The sequence below is a fragment of the Hippoglossus hippoglossus genome, chromosome 24 (assembly GCF_009819705.1).
Source record: "Hippoglossus hippoglossus isolate fHipHip1 chromosome 24, fHipHip1.pri, whole genome shotgun sequence".
Taxonomy (NCBI): domain Eukaryota; kingdom Metazoa; phylum Chordata; class Actinopteri; order Pleuronectiformes; family Pleuronectidae; genus Hippoglossus; species Hippoglossus hippoglossus.
The window spans coordinates 19,672,180-19,692,669 of NC_047174.1; the positions used below are offsets into that span (position 1 = coordinate 19,672,180).

Sequence of the window (20,490 nt, forward strand, 5' to 3'; positions counted from 1 at the left end):
TACCACCATCGCCGCGAAAGCCCTACAATTTGGCTGCTATAACGGGATAAATGTGGGAAAAGGTGAAAGAGAATCCCTGTTGAACAGAATCCAAAGAGGGGAAGAAAAGAGTTAGTTTAACTCAAAGTTCTGAAACACATAAAACTGAGAATTTTATGTGTACACATCTCTTCATGAACTTGATTGTAAGCAGTGAGAATTTGCTATGATAAAGTACAGTGCAATGGAGCAAATAACTGTGTCTTTGAAACAACAAGCTTCACATTTCAACTTACCATCCGTATTGGCTAAGGTGTTGCAGCTGTTTTGTCTTGGTTGGTTGCTAAACAATGAGAGAAACATGGACATGAAAAGCAGTGCACCGTTGTTGGCAGGGTTTGAACCATAGACTGTATATATAATGGATGTAGGGTCCGTGACGTCACCCGTTGGTTTCCGAAGAGTGAAAATTAGGCTAGTAGTAGGCGTTCACCCGGCGCCATCTTGCCGGTGCTGACTCCTCCTAGTTCCTGGCTAACCAATAAATGGGCAAAGAGGAGGAGCGCGAGTGAAGACTGACAGCTGAGCCACGCCCGCAGAGCTCAACGTTACCTGGTTAGCTCAGGCTAAGGAGCTAGGCTACATGCTACCCGCGGCTGCTAACCGGCTAGCGTTGCGGTGTTGTTGCTTCAGGATGGTCGCGATGTTTACAACGAACTCACTAGAGGTAAGTAACCTTGAAACTACACAACAACAAAACCTACTGCTTTATCTATTATCATAATCATATGCTTACATGCCTCAAGTGGTTTTTAATATGTAATTGTTATAAAAGGTACCGTTTATTTAACACGTGTAATGAACAGATTGAAGCAAATTAACTACACTACTACAGCCGTGTTTGGTTGTGACTTGATTTTAATTTTAATAAGTTAATGAGTTAATATCAATACGCTACATGTGTAAGTTGCATGTGATAGTAACTATATGTTTCCCAAATGTTGTGATACATGCTGGTATAACCACCATTACTATTGCCTCCTTGTTTATTTAGCCTGTTATGGAATTTACAGTGAATTAGACAGTTTAGATAAGATTATAATCTCCACACACCACTGTTGGTTCTCATATTTATTATATAATTATGTTTTCACACAGAGAGAAGTGGAGACTTGATGTGGACTGTTATAAACAGCTCTGAGGGAGATTATCACCTTGAATATTACAGATGAGGTAGAAAGACATTTGATCTATTTGTACAATGTTTTATTTCTTTCAGTAGATTACATTTCATTTAGCTGATGCTTTATCCAAAGCGACTTACAATATGTGCATTTAACCATGAGGGTACAAACCCAGAGCCCAGTACATCGGTTCTGTCTGAAATCTGTGGTGCTTCCACCTGCTGAACACAGAATAAACTGTAAGAACCAGTCTTTGCTGGAACATACACAACATAAAACATCCTTTTATAGTGAGTTTCTTCTTTTCATTAGATGAAGCACTGCAGCACCTGATGTCCTCAGCATCCACTGTGGCAGCAGCAACATGGTGGAGATCGGCAGCTTCAGGCTGGTCAACATGAGGACGACCTGCACCAGCTTCATCTGCACAACACTTCATGTTTTCCTCCCTTAACTAAAGATGGCCTGCAACTGTTTAGAGTTGGCAGTCATTGCTAAGTGTCATGGATAATACAGTTAATTTCTATATTCATTATGGTTGGTTAAAAAAATGACAGGAAACATAAAAGTATGGCATTATTGTAGAGGAAGTGTTACTTATGAACAAAGTTTGTTTCCTTATTTTCTGTGGATATTCAACTATGTATTTGAATATGGTTTTGGATTAAACAGTGCACTACCAAGACAATGAATGTACAGTATGGAGTTCTTCCACATTAATAGTATTGCATTTATAATTTAATGCATTGTGTATTATGTGCAATACTTTGCTTTGATTGTTTGTAAGTTATGAAAACAGGTCTGTACCTGGAGTCAGTGTTGAAGTGATGACCCTCAGTGTTCAGTCTGGTTGGATTCCAGTTGTGTCTCATGTTGGACATCCACAGGTGCAGGCTGTCTGAGTCACCTAGAGGAACATTCAACACAAATACACAGATATGTAAAGTCATACATGTGCCAGGTTAACTCCTTAACAGACTTTTACATGGTCAAAATAAAAGTTTATTTCTTCAAAGTTCATCAGATCATAATCATTTCAGCTTAGGAAATAGGTGGTGGACATCAGCCTCAGGTTCTCTATGTGAATGTCTATTCTAGTAAAGTTACACTTCCTATAATTTATTTATGTGACAAAAAAATACATTATTCTGCATGTCCACTTATTTAACACAATAATTCAGTAAAGTCTGCCTAAGATTAACGATGTAAAAACTGAATGTAGCCGACAGGTTTAGTTTTCACTAACACGTTACAACACATCAACACCAATACTCTGAATAAAGAGCTTTAGGAGACGTAATGCTACTTTAAACAGCTGCTCTTAAAATGCAGATGTGACTTTAAATACTCACGTTTCAGTTGATCACAGTAAATCTGTTTCTGCAGAATAATAATCTGTGTAACGTAGTCAAGTCAAATGGGTTGGCGAGTGAAACAACTTTACATAACATTAGATATCTTACCTGGTGAAGCTTATTCTCCAAACACACACCTGTCGCCTGTCTCGGTTCATGTCGGTAATAACTCCCGTACGGTCCCGTTAGCATCGCCATTACTGCTGGTATCTTGCCTGCAGGCTAGCGGAGCTAAGCTAACAAGCCAGGTACAGAGACACCGATACCTGCTCATCACTACTAACACTAACACATAAAATAAACTTTACTTACCACAGAAACGGGAGCGCAGACGTCTTTAAGTTCTCCGTCCGGGGAACAAGCCGAATATCAAACCGTATTATTCATCCGATATGTGAGTGAAACCTCTCCACAGACTCAGGTCCTGTTCGGTGAAGGGGGTTAGCCTGTTAGCTCAGGTGAAGCCGAGCAGGCAACAGGCTAGGAGCTGGAGTCGCGAGCTAACGGTGACGTCACCTGTCCATCAAGTGATAATTATTCATAATATCAAACCTCTATATAATTTAAACGAGTGAGTTAGAAAAAAATTCACCTCAGAGTTGTCATGAAGGAAGAACTTAGTGATTGAGACTAAAACCGTTTTTTGAACCATGCTGTAAACAGGTTTAATTCTGCTCTAAAGTCGGGCTTTTTTCCTTCTTGGAGCCAGCCTCAAGTGGCCACCCAGTGAACTGCAGCTTTTTGCACTTCCGTATTGGCCTCATCACTCAGCCCGGGATGTTGCCCCTTGGTACACACCAGAGAGAACACTGTTGCGTCAAAGAGAACACACACATCCAAGATAACTAAGCAGCTAGTCTGACATCATAGCACCAGGCTTTCCAACAAGCCACGCCCCCAAATATTGACTGTTGCTATAGCAGCGGTAGCTACCTTGGGAAGCCATGGGTTCTTTTGACTTCATGTGACTCTGCACCGCACTGATTTAACGTGATGCATGCTGGTTAGAAATTTTGTCTGCCTTTTACCAGCGCTGCAAAACATCACCATGTCACATGACCTTAAAATATTGTGGGAGCGAGTCAGCTGCAATCAGACCGTGCAGTTGTTCTCCTTCAGCTGCAGCACCTGGGTGCATAAAAAAGTACATAAAATGACGGACACTATCGTTGTTAAACTTTATTCAACATTCAACGGCCGCAGTAAACACCAGAACATGTGCAAACTGCATCATCATTATAACATCTGTCAAAACCACGCATGTTCACAGTAAGACAAGCTGGAGGGTTTTACTTTACATTTCTTCTTCACCCCTTTAAAAGTCCTCTCATAATTTGTCATTAGGGTACAGATTTTATTGCTGCAGCCGGAGGAACTGTACTGTGATCACTCTGCAAGGACTCGGCAAGGAGCTGCCTTTGGGCAATCAAAAACACACATTCATTTTTTAACATCTGCTGTGGAGAAAGAGTCACTTTGCTGAAAATCTTTGTTCAAAAGCCTTCAAATGTCGCAGGCAACGACAATTAAAATGGAAATGGGAATCTGTGGGGGACTAAAGACTAAAACTTATCCAAGTTACACACTTTCATTCTGGTAATCTGGTAACAAGATTCTTGATTAAAAAGGTTTGGAGAAGGCGTTGCACAGTCTGGAGAAGAACCTGCTGATGGCGCTGGATCTTGATGGTGGTGTCACAAGCAGATCTTTGACGACAGAGACAATATATTTGTCCAGTGTTGGGTCTTCCATTTCCAATTCTGACAGCACACTTACAACCCCGTGCCACCTTTTGCAGATTTTTTTGAAAACGGCTTTGTCAAGTTGTTTCATCATTTTTGGGGTGATCTCAAAATCTTCATCCTTGATTTCGACCCATATGTTTTCGAGTAGACGCTCGATGATGGTGTTTGGTGATCTGAGAGTGTTCGACAACTTTGCTTTAGCAAAGATCCTCGAAACCAGCTTCAGAACAATTATCCTGATGGGTAATTTCCTTCCTTCCACTGTTGGTTCTTGCTCTTCTCTGTATTCTTCACTGAATTCAGGAGTGGTCACCTTGCTTTCTGAGCCAGACCCGTTACCAGGTGCCGAAGGCAGACTGGCCCCACCGATCGGGCCCTCTGACACAGCTTTTTCTAAACTATGTGTTATCACCGTGGAAGTGAGAGTTTCTGACTGTGTGTGAAGCCACCACCTCATTACTCCAAGGAAACACCACACAATGGCAAGGATGTCAGCTGATATGATAGCACGTGGCGGACAAACCGTTATGCTTGTGCACCGTGGTTGTGAGGCTTTTGGTCGTGAGGTCATCTTAAATCTCATCCTATCTATGTGATTGTTGAGGATATTATTCAGCTCGTTGGTTAACTCGAGGGTTTCACCACTGAAAATATCATCCATCCATTGAGACCCATTCTGCCCCTGCTGTATCTCACCAACTGCTGTTGGAAGCAGAGTGTCAATATCACTCGTAACAGATTGCATTGACTGCCTACCCAAAACCTTGTCAAAGGCCGGGTTGTAAAGGCTGTCAAAGTACTTGTTATTCAGTCTGCCCACAATACGACAAATGGACGCTTGGGCAAACTGCTTTGCAGCGATTGTCCTAATCCTTTCAGACACTTTCTTCAGAGAGGGTGTGCTCTGGGCTGTTTCTGGATCATCTTTGTTTTGCGACATGATTTCATCCACAATCACCTCAGCAACGTCATCTGCAACATTCTTAATCTCCAGAGTGGAGCCAGATTCCAACTGATCATAATCATAGTCGGATATTTCATCATTAGTAGATTCTGTGTATTGAGAGACCTCCTCCTTAATGATCTCCTGGACAGTTGTGGATGTTGCAGACAGAAGACTTCCCCTGTCTTCTGAGATTGTCTTCTGGGATGAGGATGATGACTGACTGTCATCTTCATTGACCAGTTGGTAGACCTTCTTTTTGCTCTTAGAAGGTGCACACATACGTTTCAGATTCCTCATGAGTCCCTTGATCATTTTGCCGGCCTGTTGAATCATACCTTGTAGTCTTTTTGGAGGTGTGACACGAGGAGTAGTTGCCTTCACACTGTCCACGCCCATGGAAAGGACAGAGTTGACACACTCTGCAATCTCTTTAGCAGTCAACTGGGTCAAATTCTCTGAACTTACAAGATTGATTTCATCTGGAACGTCAAGAGCCTGAGCAAAAACCTGAGGAAGTGTGTTGCCCAAAGAGCAAATCACACTCTTCTCAGACACAGGCACAGCTGTGCTCTCAAGATCCTTTAGGATGGATTGTGTCATCAAAATGACAATTTCCAGCAGTTTCTCTCCGAGTATGGTCATTGTGGCCACATCAGGTTTGCCTTTTTTCGAAAGATTCCATTGTTCTGATGTCATGCCTTGGAAAAAGGACGTCACAATGGGCAGAATGCTGTCGATGTCCATCTTCATGTTTCTGATATTGTTTTTCAATACTTCTCTTATTGGCTTAGTTTTTAAAAATCGTACTATTCCTGTCGGAAGTGCTCTCTCTGTTCTCCGTGTACTACCCCTACCATACACTGATCAACTAGGACAAAGGAGATATCAGAAATGAGATTATAGCACACACCAAAGGGAACACACACACCAAAGAGAACTTGGTGCTAAAGCCTGGTGCTATGATGTCAGACTAGCTGCTTAGTTCTCTTTGATGTGTGTGTACACACCATAGACTGTATATATAATGGACGTAGGGTCCGTGACGTCACCCGTTGGTTTCTGAAGAGTGGAAATTAGGCTAGTAGTAGGCGTTCACCCGGCGCCATCTTGCCGGTGCTGACTCCTCCTAGTTCCTGGCTAACCAATAAATGGGCAAAAAGGAGGAGCGCGAGTGAAGACTGACAGCTGAGCCACGCCCGCAGAGCTCAACGTTACCTGGTTAGCTCAGGCTAAGGAGCTAGGCTACATGCTACCCGCGGCTGCTAACCGGCTAGCGTTGCGGTGTTGTTGCTTCAGGATGGTCGCGATGTTTACAACGAACTCACTAGAGGTAAGTAACCTTGAAACTACACAACAACAAAACCTACTGCTTTATCTGTTAATATAATCATATGCTTACATGCCTCAAGTGGTTTTTAATATGTAATTGTTATAAAAGGTACCGTTTATTTAACACGTGTAATTAACAGATTGAAGCAAATTAACTACACTACTACAGCCGTGTTTGGTTGTGACTTGATTTTAATAAGTTAATAAGTTCATATGAATACGCTACATGTGTAAGTTGCATGTGATAGTAACTATATGTTTCACAAATGTTCTGATACAGGCTAGTATAACCACCATTACTATTGCCTCCTTGTTTATTTAGCCTGTTATGGAATTTACAGTGAATTAGACAGTTTAGATAAGATTATAATCTCCACACACCACTGTTGGTTCTCATATTTATTATATAATTATGTTTTCACACTGAGAGAAGTGGAGACTTGATGTGGACTGTTATAAACAGCTCTGAGGGAGATTATCACCTTGAATATTACAGATGAGGTAGAAAGACATTTGATCTATTTGTACAATGTTTTATTTCTTTCAGTAGATTACATTTCATTTAGCTGATGCTTTATCCAAAGCAACTTACAATATGTGCATTTAACCATGAGGGTACAAACCCAGAGCCCAGTACATCGGTTCTGTCTGAAATCTGTGGTGCTTCCTCCTGCTGAACACAGAATAAACTGTAAGAACCAGTCTTTGCTGGAACATACACAACATAAAACATCCTTTTATAGTGAGTTTCTTCTTTTCATTAGATGAAGCACTGCAGCACCTGATGTCCTCAGCATCCACTGTGGCAGCAGCAACATGGTGGAGATCGGCAGCTTCAGGCTGGTCAACATGAGGACGACCTGCACCAGCTTCATCTGCACAACACTTCATGTTTTCCTCCCTTAACTAAAGATGGCCTGCAACTGTTTAGAGTTGGCAGTCATTGCTAAGTGTCATGGATAATAGAGTTAATTTCTATATTCATTATGGTTGGTTAAAAAAATGAACACTTATCAGAACAATGTTTATCTTTTACTTTCTGATTTGATACACTTTAGATAAAAACCCAGTGTTTTATTTTTCTTCTTTGCCATAAGAGACAGAACACGGTCAGCACAGCTGTGTCCTTCAGGCTCGTCCGTCACTAATAAAATGACAGGAAACATAAAAGTATGGCATTATTGTAGAGGAAGTGTTACTTATGAACAAAGTTTGTTTCCTTATTTTCTGTGGATATTCAACTATGTATTTGAATATGGTTTTGGATTAAACAGTGCACTACCAAGACAATGAATGTACAGTATGGAGTTCTTCCACATTAATAGTATTGCATTTATAATTTAATGCATTATGTATTATGTGCAATACTTTGCTTTGATTGTTTGTAAGTTATGAAAACAGGTCTGTACCTGGAGTCAGTGTTGAAGTGATGACTCTCAGTGTTCAGTCTGGTTGGATTCCAGTTGTGTCTCATGTTGGACATCCACAGGTGCAGGCTGTCTGAGTCACCTAGAGGAACATTCAACACTAATACACAGATATGTAAAGTCATACATGTGCCAGGTTAACTCCTTAACAGACTTTTACATGGTAAAAATAAAAGTTTATTACTTCAAAGTTCATCAGATCATAATCATTTCAGCTTAGGAAATAGGTGGTGGACATCAGCCTCAGGTTCTCTATGTGTCTATTCTAGTAAAGTTACACTTCCTATAATTTATTTATGTGACAAAAAAATACATTATTCTGCATGTCCACTTATTTAACACAATAATTCAGTAAAGTGTGCCTAAGATTAACGATGTAAAAACTGAATGTAGCCGACAGGTTTAGTTTTCACTAACACGTTACAACACATCAACACCAATACTCTGAATAAAGAGCTTTAGGAGACGTAATGCTACTTTAAACAGCTGCTCTTAAAATGCAGATGTGACTTTAAATACTCACGTTTCAGTTGATCACAGTAAATCTGTTTCTGCAGAATAATAATCTGTGTAACGTAGTCAAGTCAAATGGGTTGGCGAGTGAAACAACTTTACATAACATTAGATATCTTACCTGGTGGAGCTTATTCTCCAAACACACACACCTGTAGCCTGTCTCGGTTCATGTCGGTAATAACTCCCGTACGATCCCGTTAGCATCGCCATTACTGCTGGTATCTTGCCTGCAGGCTAGCGGAGCTAAGCTAACAAGCCAGGTACAGAGACACCGATACCTGCTCATCACTACTAACACTAACACATAAAATAAACTTTACTTACCACAGAAACGGGAGCGCAGACGTCTTTAACTTCTCCGTCCGGGGAACAAGCCGAACATCAAACCGTATTATTCACCCGATATGTGAGTGAAACCTCTCCACAGACTCAGGTCCTGTTCGGTGAAGGGGGTTAGCCTGTTAGCCTGTTAGCTCAGGTGAAGCCGAGCAGGCAACAGGCTAGGAGCTGGAGTCGCGAGCTAACGGTGACGTCACCTGTCCATCAAGTGATAATTATTCATAATATCAAACCTCTATATAATTTAAATGAGTGAGTTAGAAACAAATTCACCCCCCTCAGAGTTGTCATGAAGGAAGAACTTAGTGATTGAGACTAAAACCGTTTTTTGAACCAGGCTGTAAACAGGTTTAATTCTGCTCTAAAGTCGGGCTTTTTAACATGGGAGTCAATGGGAATTGACTCCTTCTTGGAGCCAGCCTCAAGTGGCCACCCAGTGAACTGCAGCTTTTTGCACTTCCGTATTGGCCTCATCGCTCAGCCCGGGATGTTGCCCCTTGGTTTGAACCTGTGCGGGGAAACCCCAATGGATTTCTACACTGGTAATGGTAACGCTCCTTGTAACAGAGCAACAGAGACATAAAGTTGTGTAATATAAGCCCATATTATAATTGTACATACAAATTTTCTTCTTGTTCCCCTGCTAAGAATCAGAGAGAAGTAGCGTCACTGTTGGTGCTGCTCTTGTCACATGACTTTCACATGGGAGGGGCTACCCAAGTCCTAACCAAAGTCTTAACAACTGTTAGGACTTTGGTTAGGACTTTGTTAGGACTTTGGTTACATTTGTTCGGACTTCATTTAGGACTTGGTAGGTAAATTGTTAGGACTTGTTAGGGCTTGTTACGTTTTGTTAGAAAAAGGGGACTGCTGCGGTGGAGGAAAAGGAAAGAAAAAGAGGGCAGAAGGGGGGAAAGAAAAGGAGATACAGAAAGGGACCCCCTTCACACTTCAAATGCCAATAAAACTGATATATTTCAACATGTTTACACTAAGTTCAACTTTTCTTCACAAAATTATTCACTTTACAATAATGCATAGAAATAATAAACTGATAGGTAAACCTATGCTTCTCAGATTCTTTCTATTGTTTCTGCCAGACCTTTCCGACATTATTTTAACCACACATGTTTTGCATTAACATCTCACAAACATATTTCACATTTCACATTTCACAAACATATTTATACATTTACTATATCAAAATAAAATATTGAATATTAATATTAAAAATATTAATATTAAATCATAACTTTAATTGATTAAAGTTACCTCGGGGCACCACCCTTCAAAGGAAGGGAAAAGATAGCCAATTTATTGATTAAGTCTCATAAAAGTACTAACTACAAATTTGGAACTCTGATTAACAATTACATTAATAGGTATAACCAAAATTACCATATAGAAAGTTAGCTAAGTTGAAGGATATAGAGTTCTTGACAGTGTTAGAGGTTGGCAAAATTCACTTATGCAACATTAATGAAAAAAACATTTGTGAAAGAAAAACATTTATTATGAATATAATAAAGTATAAAAACACAAATTACTAACGGTTTACTTACTAAACAAAGATGTGTATGTGAGTATGCATGTGTGTGTGTCTGTATGTCTGTGTGTCTGTGTGTCTGTGTGCTTCCAAAATGGCGGCTGGCCACTTCGAAGATAACACCCGCCCCCCTTTGGAGTGTTTATGACATGTGGCGGGGGTCAGAGATAATAGGGTGAAGAGATATGCGTGTGTCTGTGTGTGTGCCAAATTAGAGAAAGTTACTAGATGCATGCAAGGAAAGACTGAAGAGCATAACTAACATTAACTTTCAAATAACTGGTAACCACAATATCACAGCAACACAAATCAAACTTATAAACATCACAAGGAATCAAATAGACAGTCTTTGCTTAGCCTAGTATAATTATTAAGCCCAGTTGTGTTACTCGTCCATGGAAAGGGGAAAAAATAAGTTGCTGTGCAGTTCGCAGTTCTGTGAAGTCGTCTTGCTGGTTTGTGGCTCCTGCCTTCATGGTTCTGTTGGGCTGTGCAGCTCAGTTGCTGTTTGAAGTTCTCCTGCAGGACATCGCTTCGCGGCTTAGAGGTTGGTAGAGCTTGGATTGCGAGGAGGTTTCCTTGGTGAGATGAGCTGGAAGCTGCAACTCTCCTCCATGAAGTTTATTTGAGTTGAAAGAGTGAGCTGGCCTGTCGCCCTTCTCCTCTGAGAGGATTCGTGGAAGGCCGGTGTGCTCCTCTCGAAGAGGTGAATGGAAAGAGGCTGGACAGCCTTCTCCCCTCGGAGGGATTGTAGAAAAGAGATAGAAGAGAGGGGGAACAGGCCTTATATTGGCCCGTTGACCTCACAGGTCATGGGGCCCAGTGTGACCAATAGGAGTTGAAACTTGTGTCCCTGGGGGGTTTTCACACCTCTGTGTGACGTTGAGAACCCCTGGGAGACTGAGTCCTGGAGGGTCTGGTTTTCTCCAGAACAAAGGGACATGCGGCTTCAGGCTTTTGACTGCACATATAGGCCAAACTTTGTTTCACAAATTCCATGTCCCAAATATATGTAGCTAATAACAACACCTGAATCCTTACAAACAAACAAAAAAAATAGGCCAGTCGCTGGAGGGTACCGGCCACAACAACCTCACAGAAGCCTTTTTTATTCATTGATGTCAAGATATTAAACCCGGATGCTCTTGTGTATTTGTTGAACTGTTGAGTTAAATTATCAACAGTCTTTCTAAGGGAAACGCCTACTCTTCCTTTATATTACTTATGTCCACAAGTACTCTGCTTGCTGACAAGATTGAACACCCGCTCCTCAAAAGCTACAGCTAATATGCATCAGCCTGCCTTCAGATGGTGAAAGGAGAAACGAACGGAATGTAAAATCCTCTCAAACACAGTTACAGAGTAGTTTGCCTTGCAATGGAAATCGCAGTGGCATTGATTAACACCATGTGCAGATTAGTCAGAGAGCAGAGGCAGCTGAGAGCAATACTCTGGGACAGAGACTTGGGGGCAATTAACAGCATTGACACCATTTTGTGTGTTGATCCTAAGCAGCAGGGTTTTTCATGGAGAAGTCCCACCAGCGCCAAGCAGCTCTCCCTCACTAATCCCCGGCACGCTTTCCATTTTTAATGAACTTCATTTATATTTGTTACAACCGCTTAAACATTTCAACAGGGGCTTTTTTCCGTTGCCTGTTGGAAGAAGCTTAACATGATGTATTTCAAATCATTGTGTGAATAGAGGCTTAGCCAAAATAAGCATGAAATCATTTCTGACCCCATCCAGAAATGAGGCTAGTCAGGCAACACTTTGATGAAGACATCGCCCCAATGCATTCTTCATACATAAACAAAAACACATCTCCATGGGTGTATTTACACCTGTCTTTTCAAAGGCTTCCAAACACGCAGGGCATAAAATCATCCTCATCAGATTTAGAATTTAATGAGCCAAGCATCACTATAATGTAACCAGGTGGCAGCCGAAAGGGTGGGAATAAAATAAACAACCAGAGACTACAACAGTTACAACAACATTTTTAAATGGGTCTGTGGGTCAATTCATTCACGATAGTTATTGTAATGCAGCAAGTAAAGTGGGGGGGATTAATAAGAACCTAAATTGCTGCTAATGGCTTTGGAACTAACAGTTTTCTAATATGACAAATGTGTTACATCTTATGACCTCTTGGCTGTTGTTAAATTCTTACAATGTACTTTAAGTTAATGCAGTACTATTTAGAAAACTATGTACACTTGTTTGTATGATTGTATTGCCACAAAGAACTTTAGAAACTTTAGCATTTAGAAATAATTTAGGTCCCTATTAACACATCTGAAAATGCGTATCACACGGAATGTGAATGCTGCTGGTGACCGCGTCCTCATTTTCAAAGGTCTTACCCTCTAAACTGAAACGGAGCAACTAGCTTTTCCAAAATTGTCAGTTTTAGGGGCTGAGCATTGTGTTATCGCCCTAGACACACCGGAGGCGGAAGCGCTGTGAAGCACCAACTCTCCTGCGAGCAGCCATCTGGCTGTTCACACCGGAAGGTAATTTCTCCGCGCCAGTCTGCACGCGATTCTGCTTCTTCTGCTACTTTGCAATCACACATACAGCTGATATTTGTCATGGGTAAATAATAACTTAATGTAGTGCTTCGGGGGTAAATGATGATGGTCTTCACAAGTGACTGACCTACGCAAGCCTATAGCCACCCACCCTCTCTCTGTCTGTCTGTCTGTCTGCTTGTGTGCTTGTGTCTGTCTGTCTGTTTAGACACAACGGATAAATGTGTGGAATAGGTACATAATAAAAAAAAATAATTATAGTGGATGGGCAGATTGGGAAATTTCATCATGTGGGGGAAAATCTGGGAAATTGAAACTCCAGAAGAACAGCAGGAAAATCCAAAGTATGAGAGGCATATTTGATAATTTACATCATATATAATAAATCATTTATATAGTTTAAAATCAATTTTCCGTGTGTTTTCTGGCCCGATTCACTCGCGGTGAGTGAAAAAAATAGATCAGATGCCAAAAGCACCCGTAAACTTAGTGTGAGTAATACACACTTAAAACAATCCTACGATGTAAGGCTATTTGATCAGTTTTTAGAATAGCCTGGCCAAGTCCCCAGGTATTTAGTGATAAATTTAACGAATGACTCATATATTACAATCATGAAAGAAGCAAACAAGCTTGCATGTCAAGCAGTGCGACGCGTGAGGCATGTCTGGTCAGCCAAGTTCTGCCGTGACTGGAAGGTTGTCTGTGCTTATGTATTCTTCTCAGGGTTCGGTGGAACAGGGACTGGGGCCAACCAATCAGGGAGCGGGCACCAGGTACAGGAAACAAGCAGCTGCTGAAGTTGAGGGAGGCCATGCCTTCCCAGCTGGGGCCAACCACGGAACAGGAAGGGCAGCCCTTGATTAACATCTCTCATGGACTCTAATATTATGATGACCCAACCATCCACCTCCACTTCCTCCCTTCATGGAATTAGTTTCTGAGTAATACACTCACAACTCCCTCCTTTCTCCCATCAAAACTATTACAGCTGCTCTAAATCTGTATGTGGACTCATGCTGTCTTTCTCGTGGGTGGACAGTCTGCAGTTCTCATGTTGGCTTTTCTCTTGTATATCTTGTATATATACACCCATATGCATTAGAAGAAAGAGTCCAGAATCGATTTCCTCCCCTTTCTGCCCTCAATTCAAGTTCACATTAAATAATATAATTGATAGATTCCATGTTTCTGGCAACAACAAAGGTTTGTTTGGAAAAAGATAAAAAAACACATTGATGGCAAGAATGGTCAGAACATTGTCATAACAGTTGCAAGACAAAATCAGCAACAACCAGGTGGCATCAAACAGAAATAAAAACTTCACAGGCTACTTAAAGGTGAATTCTGCAGAAGACAAGACCTAAATAGATAATAATACAAACAAGTCTAATTAGAATCATTCATGTTTCCTGTGTCTGGAGTACAACATTTAACATGTACTAACATCTGTTAACTACCCCCGGTGGTTGCAGCTCAGTGTGTTTCTGTTTCAAGGTAGGCCTTTAGTGCAATGCAATATTTATTGAGCCTTATGTTCCCCTTGTCTCGCCTCCCTTTGCTCAAGGACAGAGGCAGACATGTTTTGATGTGTACGGGCAGGAAGGCAGGAGTCTCTCGCTAATGATCTGGCGAGCTGATGGGGGGCCTCAGGGTGCTCTCTGCTTGCAGACTGCTGCAGCCAATCTGAAATTAGGAGGGTCACCAGTTAACTAATGAGGCCATATTGTCCAGGGACAATGGAAGGAGAACAAAAGAGAGAGAGGACAGATGAAAAGGTGAAAGTATGGAAGTGGAATAAAGACTTTGGGTTAGGTGATTCTAAAAGGGTTAGAGGAATAGATATCCAAGGTAACTCATCCATCTCGTTGGTCTATATTAAAAATCTAGCTGCAACAGCGGTTATAAAGGAAAAGCAGGGAAGTTATTTTAAATAGGCAAAAAGTTTATGATCTTTAGTATAGAGTTGCCAAGATGGAATAAGCATGTGTACACACGCTGGCGAAAGATTACACAGGCCTAACAACTATTCCACTGATCTATATGTGATGGTGGCAGATGCACAGTATGTGAGTACATGCAGGGATAAAGGCTGCAAGCTGGATGTAAACAATGCAGGGTTTAAAATACCTAAACAGTCACCTGTGTATATTGCTTAACAAGGAAGGAACATGCTAACGTGTGTTTTTAGGCTTCAGGGCTACATGCAGTGTGTTATACTCTAATGTAAAACAGAACTGTTAAAGGGTTTAAAGTCGTATCCCAGTGATTTAGTGCCAAAAATCTATTTTGCTGAGGAAGGTCCCTAACTAAGTGAAATGACCCGGTGGTGATGATGATGTTGATGGCACAATAAGAACTGGTCTAATTCTCTAATTGCTGGGGAAAAGAGCTTAATGCTTCCTTTCTGATCTCCTTTCCTTTCATAAAGGATGAACCAGTGTTTCCTTTGCTGCTCTTTGCCATTGGACAATTCAAAGTGAGGTACCTATGTAGTTTCACAAATGTAGAACCGCATTATTATAGAAACAACAGGGCACCTGTTTTATGCTTGTGGCATGATCTAAAACTGAAATGATTGTCTGAGATTTCTTCTCTTCCTTATAAACCACTGAATCAAGGCTGTAATCATGTGAACATTGGGAGGGACTAAAATCTCACAAGATTCATTTTTATGTATTTTATTATTTAAAACAATGTTTAATACTAGGGATGCACCGATATGGAAATTCTTGGCCGATACCGATACCGATATTTAAAACAACAATCTAGCCGATAGCCGATAGCCAATACCGATATTTGTTTATTACTTGAATAATATGAAAAACAGAAAAAGTGACAAGTGTAACTTTAGATGCCATGTTGAAATCCTTGGTGGTATTACCCCCTCTTGAAATGTCGGCTGAACATGTCTTGCAAATTGCTAAACGGCGATCTTTCTCTGAGACAGTGAAGAAATCCCACACAGCCGACGCTGCCGACATTGTCTCTGCTGTTTGTATGTAGTACCTGTAGTACCAGCTCGCGATTCTCCGCTTGTTGTTGTATGTAACCCGTTCAATGTCGGGTGTCGGGGGTAAATGACGTATTCTCCAAGCAAGCCTTTAGCCCCCCCCTCTCTCTCTTTTTATCTATATTACTGCTTGTGTGGCTGTAGTGGATGGGCAGAGGGGGACATTTAATTATGTGATTGGGAAAATTGGGAAAATTAAAACTCCAGGACAACAGAAGGGGAATACAAAGTATGGGATGCATATTTGATCATTTATATCATATAAAATATGTCATTTATATCGTTTAAAATCATTTTTCAGTCTGTTTCCTGGCGTGATACGCTCGCTCGCACGCTGAAACCATCGGTGAAGGGCGCTGGCGCGGCGCGGCGCATCGCAGCCCATGTGAACCGCACAAAGGTTTAACAGGGGGGTGGATGGGAGGCGCCTGGCTTTCCTTGGCGCTGCGCTGCGCTGTGCGGCGCTTCAGCACCCGGTGTAAACCCGGCGTCAGTGTACCATAATCTGGATGCCAGATTGGCAGGCTGCAGAAAACATACCAATGAACATCGGCCAATGTTATCGGTGAAAGTCAAGTTTATTACCGATACGCCGATGGCAGTAAACGAGGCGAATATCGGCCGCTACCAATATACGGCCGATACATCGGTGCACCACTATTTAATACTATATTGTATGTCTAATGTGTGCTTGGTAATATAAACATGTTTATGTGTATTTTATAAAACTTTATATATTCATTTTGTATATTTAAAAAAATACATGTAATATATGCATTGCTATAGATCTATAAAGACAAGTACAGGTATTTTAGCAAAAGGTTTAGCAAATTAGTTTTGATTGATCCTACACTAACCTTCTCTTCAGTTACTCCTCTCCTCTCCTCTCCTCTCTTTCCGTTTCCGGTGTGAGTGAGTGGTGGTGGTGGACGTGTGAGTGGCGCGGAGTTTTGAACTGGTTTTCGGTCTGTTTACGGGTATTTCCTTGTACTTTTTCATCTCATCTTTGCATGAACAGGTAAAGTTTTCTCTTTAATATCGTTGTGAGTATCAACCAAGAGGCCGCTGGTTTTGTCGGTGGTCTCCTCTGTCAATCCGGCAGGGAGTGAGGATAGTCCCGCCGGAAAATGACATTAGGGTGGAGGAGGTCCTGCTGGCTGTGGGCGAACAGGTAGGACATGAAAATTTAGTTTTCGCCTCCAGGATGAACAAAGCAGGTGTACCAGCTGATTGAAAGTGGCCTGTATATTAGGAACGGCTTCGTGCAGGTTGCCCCGCTGTTGGTTCCCTCCACGCGGATCACAGTCTCCGGAGTTCTGCCGTTTATACCCAACGAGCTCTTACAGGCTGAGCTCCGCAGGTTCGGAAAATTTTCTAGCGGTTTCAGAACGCTGAATTTAGGATGTAAGGACCCCAAACTGAAGCACGTGCAGTCCCTGAGGACAGGCCTTTATGTTTCTAGATTCACCCACGAACACTCTGGAGGTGTCCTTCAGAGTGAAGTATGGTGACGGTCACTACATGGTGTATGCCAGCTCCGGGAGCCTTAAAGGGGACATAGCATGCAAATTCCACTTTGTTAGTGCTTCTACAGGTTAATGTGGGTATCTGGCATGTCTACCAACCCAAAAACTCTGGGGAAAAAACACTCGCGCGTTTTGTTATAGTTCCTCTAAGTCAGAAACGTCATGCTTGAGCGACTCGATTGCGCTTCCTGGGTATTGTGTCGTAACAAGGAACTGGAAGTCTCCCTACATGGTCTTGGCCCACCCCCCGTCCCCCCACACTCGTTACTTCCGGGTTTACACCGGAGGCTGCGAGGCAGCGCAGCGCCGTTCCCAAGCACGCAGCCGGGCTGTTCACACGGGACGAGCATTTCTCCGCTGGTCAGCCCGCGATTCACTCACATGTGGCATTTGTCTGGATCGTTGGGACTGGGAGGCTGCAGCAGCTGCTCGGGAGCGACCGCTCGCTCTCCCGTGCGTGAGCTGGAATTTGTGTCAGCGCCACGCAGCCAGCAGTGTGGAAGACTTCCGCAGTGTTCAGCACTACTGTAACCCCCGAACCCCGACATTCAACGGGTACAACAACAAGCGGAGAAAGCAGAATTGCGGGCTGACCTTATATATACAGTCTATGGGGCTGACCAGCGCGGAGAAATGCTCGTCCCGTGTGAACAGCCAGGCGGCTGCGCGCTTGAGAACGGCGCTGCGCTGCCTCGCAGCGGTCTTCCACACTGCCAGCTGTGTGGAAGACTTCCGCAGTGTTCAGCTCTACTGTACGCCGGGTTACAGTAGTTACGCCGGGTTAGAGTAGTTACGCCGGGGTACACCGGACGCGGAAGCGCCGCAGCGAGGCAGCGCAGCGCCGTTCTCAAGCACGCAGCCGCCTGGCTGTTCACACGGGACGTGCATTTCTCCGCTGGTCAGCCCCATAGACTGTATATATAAGGTCAGCCCGCGATTCTGCTTTCTCCGCTTGTTGTTGTACCCGTTGAATGTCGGGGTTCGGGGGTAAATGATGGTCTTCATAGCCCCCCCCCCCACCGCTCTCTTTCTCTCTCTGTCTGTCTGCTTGTGTGCTTGTAGTGGATGGGCAGAGGGGGACATTTAATTATGTGATTGGGAAAATTAAAACTCCAGGACAACAGAAGGGGAATACAAAGTATGGGATGCATATTTGATAATTTATATCGTATAAAATATGTAATTTATATCGTTTAAAATCATGGGGGGGGGGAGGGGGGAGCTGGCTCATTAGCATTTAAAGGAACAGGCACTCAAAACAGGTCACTCTGTGGAGGGCTGTTTTATACAGGGTAAAAAGGGTGCTGTTTTATATGATCCTTGTGGTATTTTGACCAAAGTATGTTCCAGACATTTCATTAAGACCCCAAGGAACCATATCAACTTGTGGTAAAATGGGCATGCTATGTCCCCTTTAAATGTTTCGAATGTGGAGATGTTGGACACAAACATTTCTCGTGTCCGCATAAACAGCGACCCGATGAAGCGGCAGGTGACGGCAGCGGCGCGCAAGCTGCTGCCGGTGTCGTTCGCGCAGAGGCGGCAGATGCGTCTAGCGCCGAAGCGGCGGCTGCACTTAGCGGCGCAGGGGCGGAGGATGCGCCTAGCGCCGAAGCAGCGGAGTCGGCTCGCACCGAATCGGCGGGCGCTCCTCGCGCCGAAGCGGCAAAGTCCACTCGCGTCAGAGTTATGAGTGGTGGTGATGCCGTGAATGAGACTGAGTGCTGCGGCTGTTTCACAGCCTGGAAACGAGTATTCAGAGGGACAGAGTCAGTCTAAGAAGCTGCGTGTGTCTGAGGATGCAGAAAACTCCTCTCAGTCTGCAGCTGCTGCAATTTCACAGACAGAAGAACATGTTGAGGAAGCAGGTTCCTCAGATGCCACAGCCACAGATCACATTGTGAACACCAATGAGGGACAGAGTCTGTCTAACGGTCAGGCATCATGTGAAGAAATGGAGGACGACTCAGACTCAGATAGTGTATCTTCTGTTGGGACCCCTGCTAGAAACACTTCTCTTTACACTCTAGAAGAAATTAACAGCTTTCTGGACGAAACTTTCGGGAGGGCGGTTAAAGCAGACGAATACTTTGAAGACAGTGATACATTTATTAGATCTGTGACTGTTTTGAAAAGACAAGTTGGGTTCAATCAGCTGGATGAGAAGAAACGCTTCTGTCTTAAAAAACATATGACAACCATGAGGAAAGATGCGAAAGCTAAAACCATGAGAAAGATGAGGAGTACGTCAAAATGATCATGCATCACATGGTGATTCTCCTTCTTCACTGCTTTCTGTTTTTTCTGTCTGTTTCTCTGCTCTGATTTTTCGATGAGGAAATTAAAAACAGGGTCGCTAAACATCAATGGAGGAAGAGACAGTAAAAAAAGAGCAGTAATAGCTGAGATCTCTGCTCAGAAACACATAAATGTGTTATTTTTGCAAGAGACACATACGACACCTAGAGATGCAGTAGACTGGGGTTTATGGTGGGGGGGTCCTCATGCCCTTAGCCATGGCTCTAACCTTAGTGCAGGAGTAGCTGTCCTGTTCACAACAAGGGGCGGCTGTTAATTGTTAGGGCAGAAATAGATAGTACAGTGTTCGTTTTCATGAACATATATGCCCCCAATCAAGGTTCAGAGAGAGTTAGCTTTTTTAATTAACTGGAAAATGAAATAAAAAATGATCATCAGGATCAGTTAATTATCGGTGGAGATTTCAACTGTACGTTGGACTTTACTGTGGACAGGACCAGTGAGGAACCTCATGCCCAGTCATCACGGACCCTCAATAGTCTCATTGCACATCAAGATCTGATTGACACTTGGAGGACTAAGCATCCACAAGCCAGACAGTATTCATGGATGAGGGTCAGAGATAACAGGGTGACTGCAGCCAGACTGGACATGTTTCTCATATCACAAAACCTTAGATCCAGACTTAGTCACAGCAGCATAAGCCCTGTTGGTTTTACAGACCATCATCTAGTTAGTATAGACTTAGTAATTTCACCAGGGGAGAGGGTAAAGTCCTACTGGTGTTTCAAT

At 42.7% G+C, this 20,490-nt stretch overlaps 1 non-coding gene across 1 annotated transcript in view; it reads right to left on the reverse strand.

Moving 5' to 3' along the window:
• trnag-ucc overlaps window positions 1-12 on the reverse strand; it is a 72-nt gene extending 60 nt beyond the window's left edge. Inside the window, exon 1 of the tRNA in view lies at window positions 1-12. This exon is cut by the window's left edge and continues 60 nt beyond it. This is a non-coding gene — a tRNA (tRNA-Gly).
• Window positions 13-20,490: the final 20,478 nt, after the last annotated feature.